The sequence below is a fragment of the Dicentrarchus labrax genome, unplaced genomic scaffold (genome assembly GCF_905237075.1).
Source record: "Dicentrarchus labrax unplaced genomic scaffold, dlabrax2021, whole genome shotgun sequence".
In the NCBI taxonomy this organism is placed as follows: Eukaryota; Metazoa; Chordata; class Actinopteri; family Moronidae; genus Dicentrarchus; species Dicentrarchus labrax.
In genome coordinates, this window is record NW_026136722.1 from 18,704,401 (window position 1) to 18,719,785 (window position 15,385).

Consider the following 15,385-nt stretch of genomic DNA (forward strand, 5'->3'; position numbering starts at 1 on the left):
TGTATTTCAAAAACTCATTCCTCGCGCGTTCGTTTAATGAAGCAATAGGAGAAGATTTAGTTTACTCAATAATCAGCTTTATTCTTAACACCAGTAGAATGTGCAAAGTTTACAAAGCTCTGGGTTCAACAACGATTAACCTGACATGCACAAGGTCTGCCAGTTCACGAAGTCTGAGCAACCTCTTGTTCCTAACATCAGTTCTTATATTATTGCAGATAACACACATAGCACCAGATGGTAGAATCTCCACCCTTCGTCCACTTGGTATCTCGACTCCAAGGATGGTGTTGTTGGGGTAGCCACAACCTGGAACTGGAAGGAGTCCGTCTGGCTCCATCATTGTTTTGTCTGATACTGACCTCGGAGTCGTGTTTATCGCTATCTCTCCAAAAGAATGTCATGTTATATCTGCAACTACCCACACTCTTCTCCCTTATACTGTGTCTGCTATTCATATTCATTAATAAGTTATAATTCTATAACACATCATACAAACATCTAATATTCCCTTAACAGCCCTTTATCAATGTAAGCATAATCAATGTAAGTACGAGTAAACATATTTCTATTCTAGTTAATAATCATACAGGTAAAAATATATAGAGTATAAATCACAGAATATCGCAACACCTTCCAGTAGTCATATTTCACCCTTATGGACACTTTTATTACTGATAATCCATCATTACTTCATTATTAGCTTCACCATCATGTTTAATTTGAACTTTAATTTCATTTTATTTGTTTGTTTTTGCTGCGACAAAGAGAGAATCCCTGGGCAGGTAGACATAAAAGTCCATCAGATAATAAATAGAATCAATATGATAATAAATACAAGTCAATCAGATTGTATTACACAGGTTATTTTATTATATTAAATTATTCATTGTTAATTTTTGACCTTTAACCTGAGTTAAAGTTAAGTTATCAGAAGAGAATGAGGAAAAATCAACTGGTGCCTGATGCTCTTAAAATTATTCTACCCCTGAAGTTAGTTAGTGTGTGTGTGTGTGTGTGTGTGTGTGTGTGTGTGTGTGTGTGTGTGTTCTGTCATTAAAGGTAAATCTCCACTAGAGGGAGCTAAAGTACAACATTTGACATTCCTCCTGCTCTGATGAGCTGTTTGGGTTTTTGTACCAGAAAACTTATCTCTGATCAATATTCAGAGAATCTTTCTTTATCAGCTGTTCTCTACTGTTATTGTTATACATCAAATATAATATTAAATATCCATAAAACAACTTCAGTCAGGGGTCGTCCCTGTGCTTATATAGCAGCTTGGTGTATGTTTATGAATCTACTGCTATAATTAATGTCTTTAGTTAACGTCTGAGAGGCTTTCTATCAGATGACCTTTCATTATTTTATGCATGTTTGTAGGTTTTTGTACTTTTACTTCAGTAAAGTATCCAAATACACCTGATTACATCTTCCACCACTGTTATATATATATACACTGGGAAAAAATCACCAGGTTTTCACAATAAAAATAAGTATTTTTACAGTGATTTTCACCTAGATTACTGTAAAATAATTTAATTTAAAATTGTATTTATTTATTATTATTATTTATTATTAGCCTTATTTATTGTAAAAGTCCAGTAATATATTTTACAGTGCAAGTGTGAGCATGCACTACCACCACGTGCAGGTTGAGGGCCTGACCTGACCTGGACGATGGAGTTAAAACCCCGCTGAGACGATATTCCCACTACCAGGAAGTGCTGCCCCCAAACTCCGTCTCCAACCCGCACCCCCGCCTTCCCGCTCCGGCACAGAGCAGCAGCCCCCCTCCCCATTCCTGAAAGTCAACAATAAACCACGTTTCCAGTAAGCCGGATACCTCTCCAAGTCCTGCTCATCCCCATGGAGACCACTACGAGAGTCCACAGCCCTGTGTCCTCTGGCCAAACCAGGCCACCCATGAGGGGAGAGAGAGGCTATATTTTACCCAATATGGATCAAAATGTGGAACTCCTCTGGGAAACGCTGCGAATGCTCCTCTGTTTTCTCTGTGTGGACACAAAGAACAGAGTTGGCAGCAGCTCCGGTGCATATTTGAGGCGAGCAGCAGTGGCGGTGTACGATATTTTACGGCCTCAGTGTCCCCTCTTTTGTGAGACGTGACGTCAGCATTCCCCTCGGTGCTGCGTGAGTGACACAGTAGCTTTGTTTTGGAGTCGCCACATCTCATTCACGGCCGCTTAACTCCTGAGTCCGGGGGCTGCGCGGTGGCCTTTCAGGATCCCTGATTCCTTAATCCGCTGGTTTTTTAAGGCACTGAATAAGCGGCCGTTTGTATGCTCAGTCCAGGGGCGGCGGGGTGCTTCTGCTTTATGTGAATTGTTGACTTGCAAAACACGCCCTTAAGGCACCGAGTGACTGATACAACGAGGGGACGACTGCCAGGAAGGTCATGGTGGAAGGTCAGTCACATGTGGATGGTGCAGAGAAACAAGATCCAAAGAAATAAAAGATGGCAAAGAGTTAAAGATTCAAGTCAATTAATTTGTTTTAATACAGCCAAATATCCAAAATTCAACATGATGGTTTTTCAGAGCATCCAAATGGCGGCTCGCCTGCTCACACAGGATCTGATATTCCAGATAAACAGTAAAATGTGTTTGTGAACAGATTTGGGGAGAGAAATAGTCAACAACAGAATGTGGATCCATATCTGATCAGCACTGTTTGACAGTTTGATCTGAGTTTGGTGTGTTGAGCTGGACGGACTCACTGAGAATGAGCTGTCAATCACAAGGTAGCCCCGCCCTAAAGCATACCCTGCTTTATGGTCTGTTTTACTCTAAATGGGACCATCAGTTACTAAATGAACATCATGCTGTATGGAAGAAGACTGAAACTAGAGACTGAGACCAGAAACTCATCAGGAAACTGTTTACTAAGCTCATAAATCAACTGAGAAATCAGATCATTTCTCCATAAGACTGAACGGTATCTGTTTATATTGCAACCAGTGTAGCTGCCCCCTGCTGGTCATTACAGACAATGCAGGTTTGAGAACCTACTCGAAAGCTTTGTCCATTTATTTTGAACTCACGCCTGTAAACATTATTTGGGGGGTTCTTGATGAAAATGTTTGCAGATAAATAACACAACATTATTCTTCTGTGGTAAAATATTTAAATTACAAATCTGAATTTAAAATACAGTTTTTAAAAATACATTATGGAACATGGAACCAATCTTCTTTCCATCTTCTGGAAAAAAATAATTACAAAATAGAAAAACAATATAAGAAATTGGAAAACATTAACTCAAGTAAAAACTATATATAGTTTTAAATATATTCAACCTGTCATATGTTCTATCACATTTCAGTACGTCACATTAATTGCTTCATTTACACTTATACTCAACTACATTTATCTTTTTATTTTCAGATTAAGATTAAGAAGAACAAGTACTTTAATTGTGATAATCCTTCTCTTCTTTTACCTGATTAAGGTTTGTTGTTTTTTACATTGTTGTATTGCTACTGAAGGATCTGAATACTCATCCTACTGCGACACCCTCGTATCCTCTGACATCTGAGAGGTCTGGATCGTTCGCAAACAGATCTCAAGCGTTGGGGAAAAGTCAAATCCATTAGCAAACAAAGCCACAGTGGGAGCACCAACACCTGACATCCTCAGCACATTATCTGCCCCCCTCATTCCTCCACTCGTCCTCACTGACGACGGCCCTCTCTCCTCCACAGCCTCTTTCACTTGTTTACATGTGGATTAAAGACCAAACTGTTGATCTGTGGATCCATAAAGGCTGATTTTATCCTTTTAAAAAAAACACGGTAATCAATGTTCAAGCAAACAAACAAAAATCAAGATTGAAAAGAAACTAAATTTATGTGTGCCGTGAACAACAGTGGTTCCTAATCTGGGGGTCGGGTCCTCCACTAACTTCACGGAGGGTCGCGAGGGCTTCTTTATTTTAAGGGGTGTAAGAAAACTTTAACAGATATACACAGTGGTCCTAATATCTCATCATTTAGTTACTTTTTGTAAAGAAATCTAACTGAAATTGTTAGTATATATTATATTATTATATACTTTAAGATCTAAACTGACTCCAGCTATATTCTCAGATCCTTCAAACAACCAAAGAGCTGAAGGAACAATGAGAAGAAAACACTGAATCTGTTAGTCTGTCTGATTGTTAAAATACATCATAGAGACAAAGAAGTGCATTAAAGTTCATACAAATATCAGGAAAACTCATCTGCTCAACATTCATCCAAATCTCTGGTTTTACACAAACTTCCTGCAGTTATTGTGTTCACTGTTTGGGTTCATTGTACAGTTGATCAGCTGTTCTCTGCTGTTATTGTTAACAGTTAGGGCTCCTTTAAAGCGGCGTCACAGAACAAACCACGCCGACTACAGCAAGCGGCCAACTAGCGCTATGTTTGGTGACTGCGTGAGAGGTTGTAACTCTCCACACCGGCAGGCGGCGGTACTCTACATTCAACACCGGAAGACCTTTGGATAGAAGCAAAAGCAGCCCTTTGGATGTTCATTTGGTTTGATTCAATTTTGGCCAGACGAGGGCCGAAAAGTGCTAAAAACTGGAGCTACAGACGCTCACCAACCGCACGACGACATTAAATCCTACCAACAGTCGAGATTCAAACAAAATGTTTCAGGACAACGTCGATAATTTCAGTTTATTTGTTCATTTGAATCCTTTTCCAGGTGTTTCCACGACTGTAAAACTAGCCTCTAAATCTCTGTGTTTTTCAGTATAAGTGCATAAAGAGAAATAAACAGGGAACTGAATCTGAACTAAATCCCAAAGTGACGTCTTCAAATGTTTGTGGATCAATAAATGCTGATCTTATCGATATAAAAAAACGAGGTAATCAATGTTTAAGCAAACAAACATAAATAAACAGACTGAAATGAAACTTTATGTGTGTCAGCGTCCGTCTGCAGCCCATCAGGTCGCCGCCTCCTCTGCTGCAGGAGCTGCATTGTTCTCCAAAACTCTCTGGGTTTACAAGGAGTAAAAAAAGGAAGAGGAGGAGGAGGAGGAGGAGGTGTCTTCTCCGTTTGCTGCTTTCCCTTTCCCCCCCACACACATCCTCCCCCTGCCTCCCACCCTGACCTCCCACCCTCCACCCTCCAAGCCTGTCCTGCGTCTCTGCAGCTCCGACCTGTTTGCATTCCTCTCAGTTAATAAGTGTTTGTCTGATCCCTGGCGGGGGGTGTAAAGATTCTCCCCCCCCCCCCCCCAACCCCCCACACACACAAACACAGTGCCCCCCCCCCCTCCGGCTCACCCAGCTGTAAAGACGACAGGAGCGATGCTGCGAGGAACAGAGGAGGAGATGTCATAAATTTCATAGACACGCTGCTCAGCTATTAACTTATAATAACCAGCAGGCTGCGACGCACTTGTTGTGGGTCCATACAGGATAAACACACACACACACACACACACACACACACACACAGGATTTAAAGGGGAAGTTTTAATTTAAAGCTGAATCCACAAACACACAGTATGGATAAATAATAACTGCCGTTTCCTGATCTGCAGGTAAAATGTTGAACATTTTGGAAGCTGGTTTCTCCTCCCTGCCGTGAAGTCAATCATTCCCCGACTAAAGAGCTTATTAGATCACATATTAAACCCAAACCTGGAGCTCCAGCGTTGCTTTCCATCCTTGTTTTTGGGAAGATTGGAAGAGAAGTGGAAAGAAACGAGACCAAGAGTCACTGTGCTCCAGTGCGACAAATGCTAACATCAGCAGGCTAACAGGCTATAAATAGCCATTTCTTTATCAGTGCCAAACAGTTGTGGAGCCTCCACTGAGACCTAAACAGGGCCGATTCCAGAGGGGGACCTGGGGTGGCACTGTAATCTGATTGGCCACCCCATTATCCTTCTCATACTGTAAGATACTGGTATCATATGAAACCAGATGTATGCCTCCATTGGTACCAATCATATTGGTATAACCACACTGGCGTCCATAAACAGTGTTGGAATTGTCTAAATTGGGAATCGCTGGAAAGATGAGACACATCCGTCATGCCAGCCCTGCATAACACCTCACGAACACAGAGTCAGTCGGCCCTATACGGGCTGCACAGGGTCGCCCCCCCTTGATGAGAGGATGAACACCAGAGTGTATATAAGGAAATCTGTGGATCCAGTTTAAATGGACCTGATGCAGATATTTTGAGACTTAAAGCTTCAGTCAGAGTCTGTAGACTTCTGTTTACATTGTATAATATATATTGTGAGGACTGGACTATTTTCTACAATATAAACTTCATTCTGTTCTGTGTAGATCTAATTCTTAGACAGCAGACTGTTTTAAAAGAGGGAGGATTGTGGCTGTGTGGTTTACGTGGCTCATGGGTCAGGTTGGCATTTTGCTTCGGGCCCCATAAAATGACGTAATGTAACATCAACCCACAACGTACAGAACAAGACAAACTGAAGTTGGGCCCGATGTGATAGGACTGACTGTGGTGATAAAACACGAGCTGCTGCATCACAAATCAGCCGGCTGCCGTTAAACGGTCCCACTGCAGCGGACTGATAAAGCGCAGTGCCAGAAACATCCCGACTGTGAGCTGTTTGGGAACCGTCCTGGAGGCTCGCTCTCCCGCTCTATCCCACGTCCACTCTCATCACGTCATTCTGTGGACGCCCTAAACGCAAACACAACAGAGGAGCTGTGCGGCTCTTTGCTGGGGGTGCAGCAGTGAATGGGGGCAGGGTTTCAGACCGGCGGAGGGCTGCTTGGGAGAAATCCCTGGCTGTGCCGAGCAGCGAGGGGGTCTGAGGCTTGGACCAGGCCTGACCGGGTGTGTGTGCGGCGGCGGAGGCCTTTGTCGCTGTCGTCGCCACGGCAGCTCACCTATTGAGGGTAGAGTCTAAGATATGTAAAGCAGCAGCGTTTCAAAGCTTTCCCTCCGCTGTGGAACAAACAAAGACATAAAGAAATCAAATTAAAGTTTGGAAAGGGGTGAGTAAAGAGCGGGAATAAGAGACGGAGAAGAGAGAAAGTATCCTCTGTGGTAAATGCTTACGCGCCGCGCCAAGCCGTGTGTTGGAATCCGATGAGTGTTGAGAAATGGAAAAAGAAAGGAATCATTAAAAAGACGGAGCGAGGTGGAGGGAGACCACTATGCCCTTGTTTGCCCGGTCTGGTATTTTCTTTTCTCATTGAGCCGGTCCAAGTCCTGCAGGCGGCTTGGTGAGTCTCCCACCCAGCATTGAGAGGCAGGCCTGGGCATGCCCGGCCAAGGTCAAACTGTGGCCGCCAAGAACGTGCACGCGGCTCAGCCTGCCCCCCCACACAGCTGCCACGGCTCTGTTTATGTTTGTTTTGTCGGCCGTTTCCCTCCCTCTGCCTCCACAAGGGATCGCCTCGGCAGCTCAGCCTCTCCAGAGGCTTCGGCGGCACACGCAGGTATCAGGTGACTCTTCCTCCAGTGCGACGTGCTGCTGCTGCAACACCTTCCCCTCACTATCAGTATCACGCTGTATGTAGGGCATCAGCACACCATCCCAAAGCTGCTGACTCACCTGCACGTTCAGCACCTTTCTGCAGAAAACTGTGACGGTTATTTCAAGTGAGATTTTTTCTTGTTTTTCGTCGTCACATGAGAAGAGAAATTTCGCAGAAAAACAATGCACATAGTTGGTGTGAAGTGTCGTAGACGGGAGCGTAAGCTGAGAATATGTTTGGTAACCGACTCTGGTATTTAGAGACCATTGTTCTGTCACTGCAGTGAGTCACTAACCTTTACGTTACCTGGACAGCATAACACTGCCGAACCCTCGAGGACAACAAAGAGGAAAAACATCTGAAAGCACAGGCTGCTGAAACTTTTAATAAATATATTTCCTCCTACTAAAGAATACACAGAATGCAGTTTTAATTAAAAACCTGTTTTAGAGGCCGTTTGCATTATATAACAGTTGAAATGTGACTATATTGTGTTTCATTGGTAATAAATGAACCTTTTCACAGAACCAAACAAGTGCGTTTTGAATTTATTTAACTGCACTGTGTGGAAATTGTTTATAAAGTCTACTTAAAATGATCAACGGCAAAGTAAAATAGTGAAGTGAAACAAAATCCAGTAGTAGACGCACTTATTTAAGTCAGTTAACTTGGAACTACAAAGTATAGTTTAGTTGGTTGTAATAAATGAAGTTGAGTAACACGTACATAAATGAGTTAAGTCAGTGAAATTATCTTTATGTTGCCATTAATCAACAGAAATTAAATAGTTTTAAATGCCATTTAAATAATATTATTAAAATATAATATAAGGTGCTGGAGGAAGAAAATGTAACAAATTATTTTTTTAAATGACTACTAATATATTTTATATCAGTTTTTTCATCAGCAAAATCAAGGAAATGTTTAATGAACACGTCTGTTAATCACATATTAGCAACTTGCTTATTGACCGCATGTTAAGGAAAGATGGCGGTCATGGTTAAAAAGTCAAAAGTGGCTTAAATATTGGACTTAAATATTCGTTTTAACCCCAGGCAACATTTTATCCCTCAAATACAAATACACACAAAATCAGTGCCTGAACTGGACCAATTCACCTCAACCATAAACACAACTTAACCCTAATTCTTTTGGAGTTTTTAATCCATTTTAACCTTATATTCACAATTGTTAAATGTTCTTACAGTCACCTTTAAAGGGATCTGCATAACATAATATACGTATGTGTTTTATATTAAACTGTGCAGAAAGACTTCAGCTATCTGCACACTGAAACACAACTTTACTCATGAGTTGTTTTGGTGCTTGAAATTGGTTCATGAAAGTCTTGTCATGTGAATAAAATAGTATATAAACGTATAATAAAGTTAGTTTCACACAAAATGTTCGCGGATACACCACCAACGAGGCTCTCTGCTCCCCCCCCCGCTGCTAGTTACGTCCCTTTCGTAAGGATTTAGAGTGCATAAAACACTCTTTGCAACCTGTTTCTGGATTAAAGATTATAAAAACATAATTTGTTCCTTTAAGGTTTGTGTGTTGAATCACAAACATCTCGCCAGGATTAAATCTAAATTAGTGGGGAAGTGGTATCGGACCAATCAGCGCCCTTTGAGGAAGTTCGAAGTTCGTTTGTGATAGACGCCGATAAATCGATGCTTCATCCAATCACCTGTCAAGTATTTTTTTAACGTACCGGCCCTTTTACAAACAGTTTCCAACAACGACTTCCTAGATGGCGCAGTCGGGTTAACTTCTCGCTACGTTTATTTGTATAGCGCCAAACTATAACAAAAGTTACCTCAAGACACTTTTCAAATAGAGCAGGTCTAGACCCAACAGTTCCCACCATGAGCACGCACTTGGTGACAGCAGCAAGGAAAAAAACTTCCTTTTAAGAGGCAGTAACCTCTTGCTGACCACGGCTCTGGGCATCGACCGGTTGGGGTTAGTTACTGACAGTAGTTCATCAATGGACGCTGATCAATGTACACTGATTGGTGGAACCACTTTGGAAAGATGGATTTCTCGTGTGATTTTGTGATCTTACGCAACCTTCCCAACATTTTTCCTTGAGGGACGTTGACAACCCCTGAATATATTTTATGTATATTATATTAAATGTATAACAATAACAGGAGAGAATTTTTTTTTATTATTTCCTGTCAAAATTGATCAGAGATGAGTTTTACTGATATTTTTAGTAACTTTTTATACAATCTGTCTGTATTATGTATATTAATATTTTTTTAACAATCATATATAATTAACAGGAGTCTCTTTTAAGGAAAATTATGAGTTTCTTCTCCTGCCGATTGTTCTACTAATGTGTGTGTAAAGGCTCTTTGCCTTCAGTTTAGGTCTTAAAAATAACAATTTAATTTAGTTTAAATTAGCTAGTCTTCACAGAAATGAACAAAATGCTGAGATAGGGGCTTATTGCACTTTATATTTTAAGGCCTTCTCACCCTCCGTGGAAGCTTTTACCAGGCTGGGAACCACTGATCTTATGAATCCAGCTGCCTCAGGTGAGTAGCATCGCTGTGTACCTGTAACTGCACAGCTTCTCTGGTGAACCCCCAGTTCGCAGTGTTTTTCCACAACAGTTTCCCAGCTCGCTGTGAAGGTTTACTGGTCACTCCAGAATTGGCTTTGTCATGCTGGTCTTCTGCTGCCTCATTCAGTCCTGTGAAACACCTACAAAAGAGCGTCCCCCAGCCTTGTGTAATGAATAAAGAGGCCCTCCCACTGTTTCCCTGGGTATTGTTTCCTTGTTGTTACACAGAGTGTGTATTGCTCACTAAGCCTCTGATGGATGTCGGATTACCCCTCCGCCTGTGTCCTCCTCACAAAGAGTCGGCACTGCAACACACACGCAGAGGCAAACATGCAAACACACACTCATGCACTCCCCAAACATACACCCACCATCATCCTTAACATCCTGCATACAATGATCTACAAATCTTTGTGTCCTGACCCCGACAACCCAAACACATCAGCATCCATATGGCTCTGACAGGACAGTTTATGTTGTAGTGCGTTTTGATGAGATATTGGTACAAAGGGACCCAATAATAGGAAGTCTACAGTCATATAGTCCTGATGCAGGAGGGGAAATTAATCAAAACTCTCCACCAAACCAGTTTATTGCTCGTATCAGAGGTTAATTCAGAGCACTGTGTTTTATGGTGATGATTTTTAATGTGCTGCTGTAACAGTAAGAAGTGTTTTCACTTCAGGAGCAACACAAACTGTTGAGGAACAACAACTTGTTACCAGCTCCTGAACACTGACCAGTACTGAGTACTTCTTATTGAGTACCGCCGCCTCCAGTGAGCGTGGCTTTACCCACCACAGAGGTCACAAAGGGGTAAACAATTAAAGTTGTGAAATAATTGCCTTAAAGTGTCTTTACTTTGATGCTTTGATCCCCAAAACCCTCCTAACAAGTTCAGTTTTTTGGACCTCAGCAGTGCATCTCTATGTAAATACAAAGCTAGCTTATATCTTATATCTCTCTCTGTTCAACTGGATTAATGGACTGCTAAAGGGTTGTGCTGAATATGGATACTAGCACCAGGTCTGTTTTCCTCTCTTTCCAGTGGACCATCACATGTACAGTATACAGATCCCGTCTGACTTGTGCCATGAATTACACATAATAATGTTCAGATATCGCAGTTTGTCCTAAAACGCCTCTGGTCGTCGCTTTATGACGTCACATAACGCGTCTTCAAACCCCACGAGAGCTACATTGTTGACTTGTGTATTTTGGGTAGGCTATGCGATTAAATGTTTTCTTTTTGGCCTGTTTGAATTGTGTTTATTGTTATTTTATAGTTTTTTGTTGTAGCATGAAATTTGTTCTGAATCTGGAGTCCGCATGGGGTATTTTATTTTGAAAACTGACCACATTCTCTATACTGTTTCTGACTTCCTGCCAGTGCGATCTGCTCTGTGCTGCTTCTGCAATCCGTTTCTGTCAAAAATACATAAATTGATGTAATCGCGTGAGAAACGTGATACGGTACTACGACAAACTGCAATTATTATAAATTATCTTTTAAACTGAAAACCACAAACATAATTTGTCTCTTGCCCATTAATTAACCACCGTTGAGTCTTCGCTTCTCTAATTCTGAAGCAATGAAGTTCATATTTTTCCAACAGATCCTCGTTCCAACTGGCAACTCATCGTCATCCTCAGCTTTGATCTTCTGTGGAGTCCCCCAGGGTTCTGTACTGGGTCCGATTGTATTCTCCTGTTAGGTCACATTACCCAAAAAGCGGTTTGTACTGTTGGTTGGACTAAACAAGCTTCCTGAAGGACTCATTTTGAACTTGTGACGGCATTTCTCACATTTTTACGAAGCAATCAATCAATGGATTAATGGAGATAATAATCATTAGTTGCAGTCTGATAGAAAATAGTTAAAAATTTGCTCCAAATCCACAAACTACACATCAGTTTAATACTTTTAACTACATTTTACTGATTATACTCACATACTTTTACTGTAGAAAGGACTTTTAGTTGTTTAAGTGCTTAAATAAAGGATCTGAATACTTCATCCACCACTGGTGTAAACTGTATAAATAAAGTTGAGTTTAGGATTAGAGATCCTGGTTTCTTCAGTCAGTGGAGCCTCACTTTGGTAAAACAGCACTGTAATAAATCTGGGGCTCCATCCAGCCTCTCTTTCTGTTACACCGTCCCTCCACAGTCCTCATCAACCCCAGAGCCTCGCTAGCACCAGTGAGAGACCCTCACCCATTCCCGCCCCCCACCCAGCCCTACATGACAATGGTACCAGCCGTTACCCAGGAAACAGGCCTTTCATTAGCTGTGTGATAAAAAAGATGTATTCCCAGTCTCTTCTCCGTCCACTTTTTCACATCTTTGTTATTTTGGGGGAACCTGTAGATAAGCTTCAGCTCGCGAAGGCCGCCGATCGCTCACCGGCCGTCGTTCTCCGGTGGAATACCAGCGGAGTCGTGGGGCAACGGACTCGTTCTGACCACCGCTCCTGAGAACTGATATTTCCATCAGTTTGAGACCTCCCAGAGTCTCTTCCTCTGAATTATCAGTCTGAACTTTAACACGTTTCCAGTAGAGTTGTAAAACTGACATTTCAGCCCCTCGGCTCTCAAATCAAGCCTTTGGTTAAATATCACACAGCAGACGTTTGTTTTTTAGTATTTTCCTTTTTATTTATTCATCTAATTCATGATTTTTCAGCAGGAGTTTCTTTAATGAAACTCTAAAGCACCTCACTGCAGATAGAAATTAGATGGGATTGGACTAAAAAATCATACGCAGCCAAACTTATCGATTCCTTTGATCGATGCTAGCGTGTTCTTCTCACAGTTGATGTCAAACTTGCGTCCAGGCAGCTGGAAACAACAACAAGGAGCTGGAATAACGCAGCAGACTGTGTTTAAACGCCTCACTGATTAACTTACTGTACAAAAGAAACTGGATCAGATTTTATGGAGAAAATGTTTTCTTTTACCTCCCTTTTCTGTGTGCTGTTAGCTAAGTTAGCCATGCAGTTAGTGCTAGTCCTATTAGCCATGCCGAGCTCCGGTAATTTGCGACCAATAGGAATTCATTTTGAAGTAAACTAAAATCATTTTGTTTTCTGAGAACAATAATAATGGTATTTGGGGAAACAGCTTATTTCCCAGTTTTGGTTTTCTCATTTCAAATTGAAAGTCAATCGACTGCATCGAACCCGGTTCTGGTGCCCATTCCGGCTAATTCGGGTCCCGGTAACGACAGAACACTTAAGGAATCCTAACCAGGAGAAGTCGACTGTAATGATGGGAAGAAAACTCCCATGATCCCACGCTGCCTCACCAAACTTCATCTTTTGTTATTGTTTAGATGTTAGAAACAGAAACTTTAAAGTGGTCAGAAAAATACATAGACTTCACGATAGACGATGTTTTGTCAGCATTTATACCACAAATTAAGTGCAACATGTGCAACGTAAGATTCCCTCAATCTTTAGATCTTTAAGTGGCAGCGAATGTAAAAAACACATCAAACAGCTGGCGTCTGTAAATGGCTGCATCACCATCCCGGCCACATCGGGTGTTGGCGTTTAGCACTTTCAGTTTGCAGCGTTCCTGGGTTGGAACAAGCAGTCGGGGGTTAACGTTTCACCTGGAGGCTCCTCTTACCTGCAGCCGTCAGCAGGGTTCAGGGAATAATACCTGCATCGGGTTACCGCGGGCCTCTCATCTAACCGGCCTGCCACATTATAATCATGAGCCCTGCAATCCAGCTGGAGAGCCAGTAGAGTCCAGCAGGTAATAGCTGTCCAGGGGGGGCTTTGCTGGGAGCTTCAGGCTTGCAGGGGGGGAGGCGGAGGAGGCGGAGGGGAAACGTCGGCTCTCCTTTCCAGGAAAAAAGCAGTCCGGCTGGGCATGAAGCTGCAGGATCCTGCCCTTCCAGAGGAGTGTTGGGTGTCCATCATACAGAGGTGTAACATTACAGCACTCTATCTTTGCCCTTCATCTCTCAGCCATCGTTACCTCATCAGTGACCACAGACGGACACGCTCGCTGACAGAGAAGCTCGTCTGTTCGCGACCCCGGGAGGGCAGTTGGGGGGGGGTGGGGGGTTGGACACAGGCTTCTTAAATTCTATGTATTTGCATTTGATTACTGCGGCTATTCATCTGACTCTCTGAACGCGAGCCACCTTGCTAATCTTGCCGCCGGGTCAGAGGGAGAGACGGTGTGGTCTACAGCGGGGGCAGACAGGCGGTGATATATGGGGCCGTGGGACACTTGTCCCCGTTAGACCCCACACCGACCCAATGAAGGACCACAGATCCAAGCGCCATGGGGAACAAGAGTCTGAGTGAGCGCAGACAAAGCCCTGAAAGAGAAACCCAGCCACCCCCTGCTACTATTACCCATCCACTGCCTGATCACAGCAAGAGTCCCCAAAGAGATGAGCAGGAAAAGACCAACGTAAATCTCACGTACAGGCGCACTAAAGCAACGGGGGGAGGGAGTGTAACAGCAAGCAGAGGAAAACAAGTCTGCAGCCAAGTTAACAGCAGAGCGTTGCTTTGAGCTAAATGCTAACATCGTATGCTAATGTTTAATTAATTCAGTCTTTAGATTTAACGATGAAAAACTGTGAAACCGTGAGAGTAAAACACTGATATCTCACAGAAAAACCTTTATTTATGCGGCAAATTACACAGAAAACCTGCGGTGTAGCATCATATGGTGTTTTAAATTGTTTCTTTTGATTGTAAAAACATTTTTACAGTATTTATACTGTAAAAATATATATATAATATATATATAACATCCTTTTACAGTAATAGCAGGAATAAAGCTACTAAAACTACAGGTGGATTGATTTTAAAGGCGCTGTATTTTATTCCAGGAATCAGGTGAACATACTTGCAATAACTAAAAGTTATTAATATAACCAATGTTCACTGAGGGAGTATTGATCGCACAGTCTGAACCTCTTCTGTCTAATGCTTATTTCGTAATGATCCTGCAGCAGAAGTTAAATAACTATTAGCAGTTACTACTGACTCAATATTTAAGAGTAGACTTTACATGTCACTGTGTTTAACAAAAGATCTGGGGCTTAAATTAAGAGTATACTAACTTCTCCAGGTACCACTACACATTTTTACCATCCACTGTTTAGATCTTGGTGCTTTTTAACTCTTTCATCACGTCATCGGATGTCTGGATCTGAACTTGTCAGAGCCACAAGCTGAGCTAACGTTGCAGCTCGGCTCAGTCCGCTAGCATTATATTGTAACCTGGGACCTGTTAGCTTTTGCATAAATAAGTGAAATAATAATAAATGTATAATTTAGACAAGCAAGA

General features: G+C 42.1%; 2 long non-coding RNA genes across 3 annotated transcripts; both read right to left on the reverse strand.

Annotated features, from left to right (window-relative positions):
• Positions 1 to 55: 55 nt before the first annotated feature.
• Positions 56 to 10,328, reverse strand: LOC127356712 (uncharacterized). 2 transcript variants are annotated; one of them, XR_007882050.1, is made up of 2 exons: positions 10,060 to 10,328; positions 56 to 2,405 (listed from the first exon to the last, which is right to left on the reverse strand). It is a non-coding gene; the product is annotated as an uncharacterized LOC127356712 (long non-coding RNA). The 2 variants fall into 2 exon arrangements; XR_007882049.1 differs by lacking the exon at positions 10,060 to 10,328 and adding an exon at positions 3,463 to 5,207.
• Positions 5,480 to 7,660, reverse strand: LOC127356705 (uncharacterized). The gene is made up of 2 exons (XR_007882041.1): positions 7,068 to 7,660; positions 5,480 to 6,953 (listed from the first exon to the last, which is right to left on the reverse strand). It is a non-coding gene; the product is annotated as an uncharacterized LOC127356705 (long non-coding RNA).
• Positions 10,329 to 15,385: the final 5,057 nt, after the last annotated feature.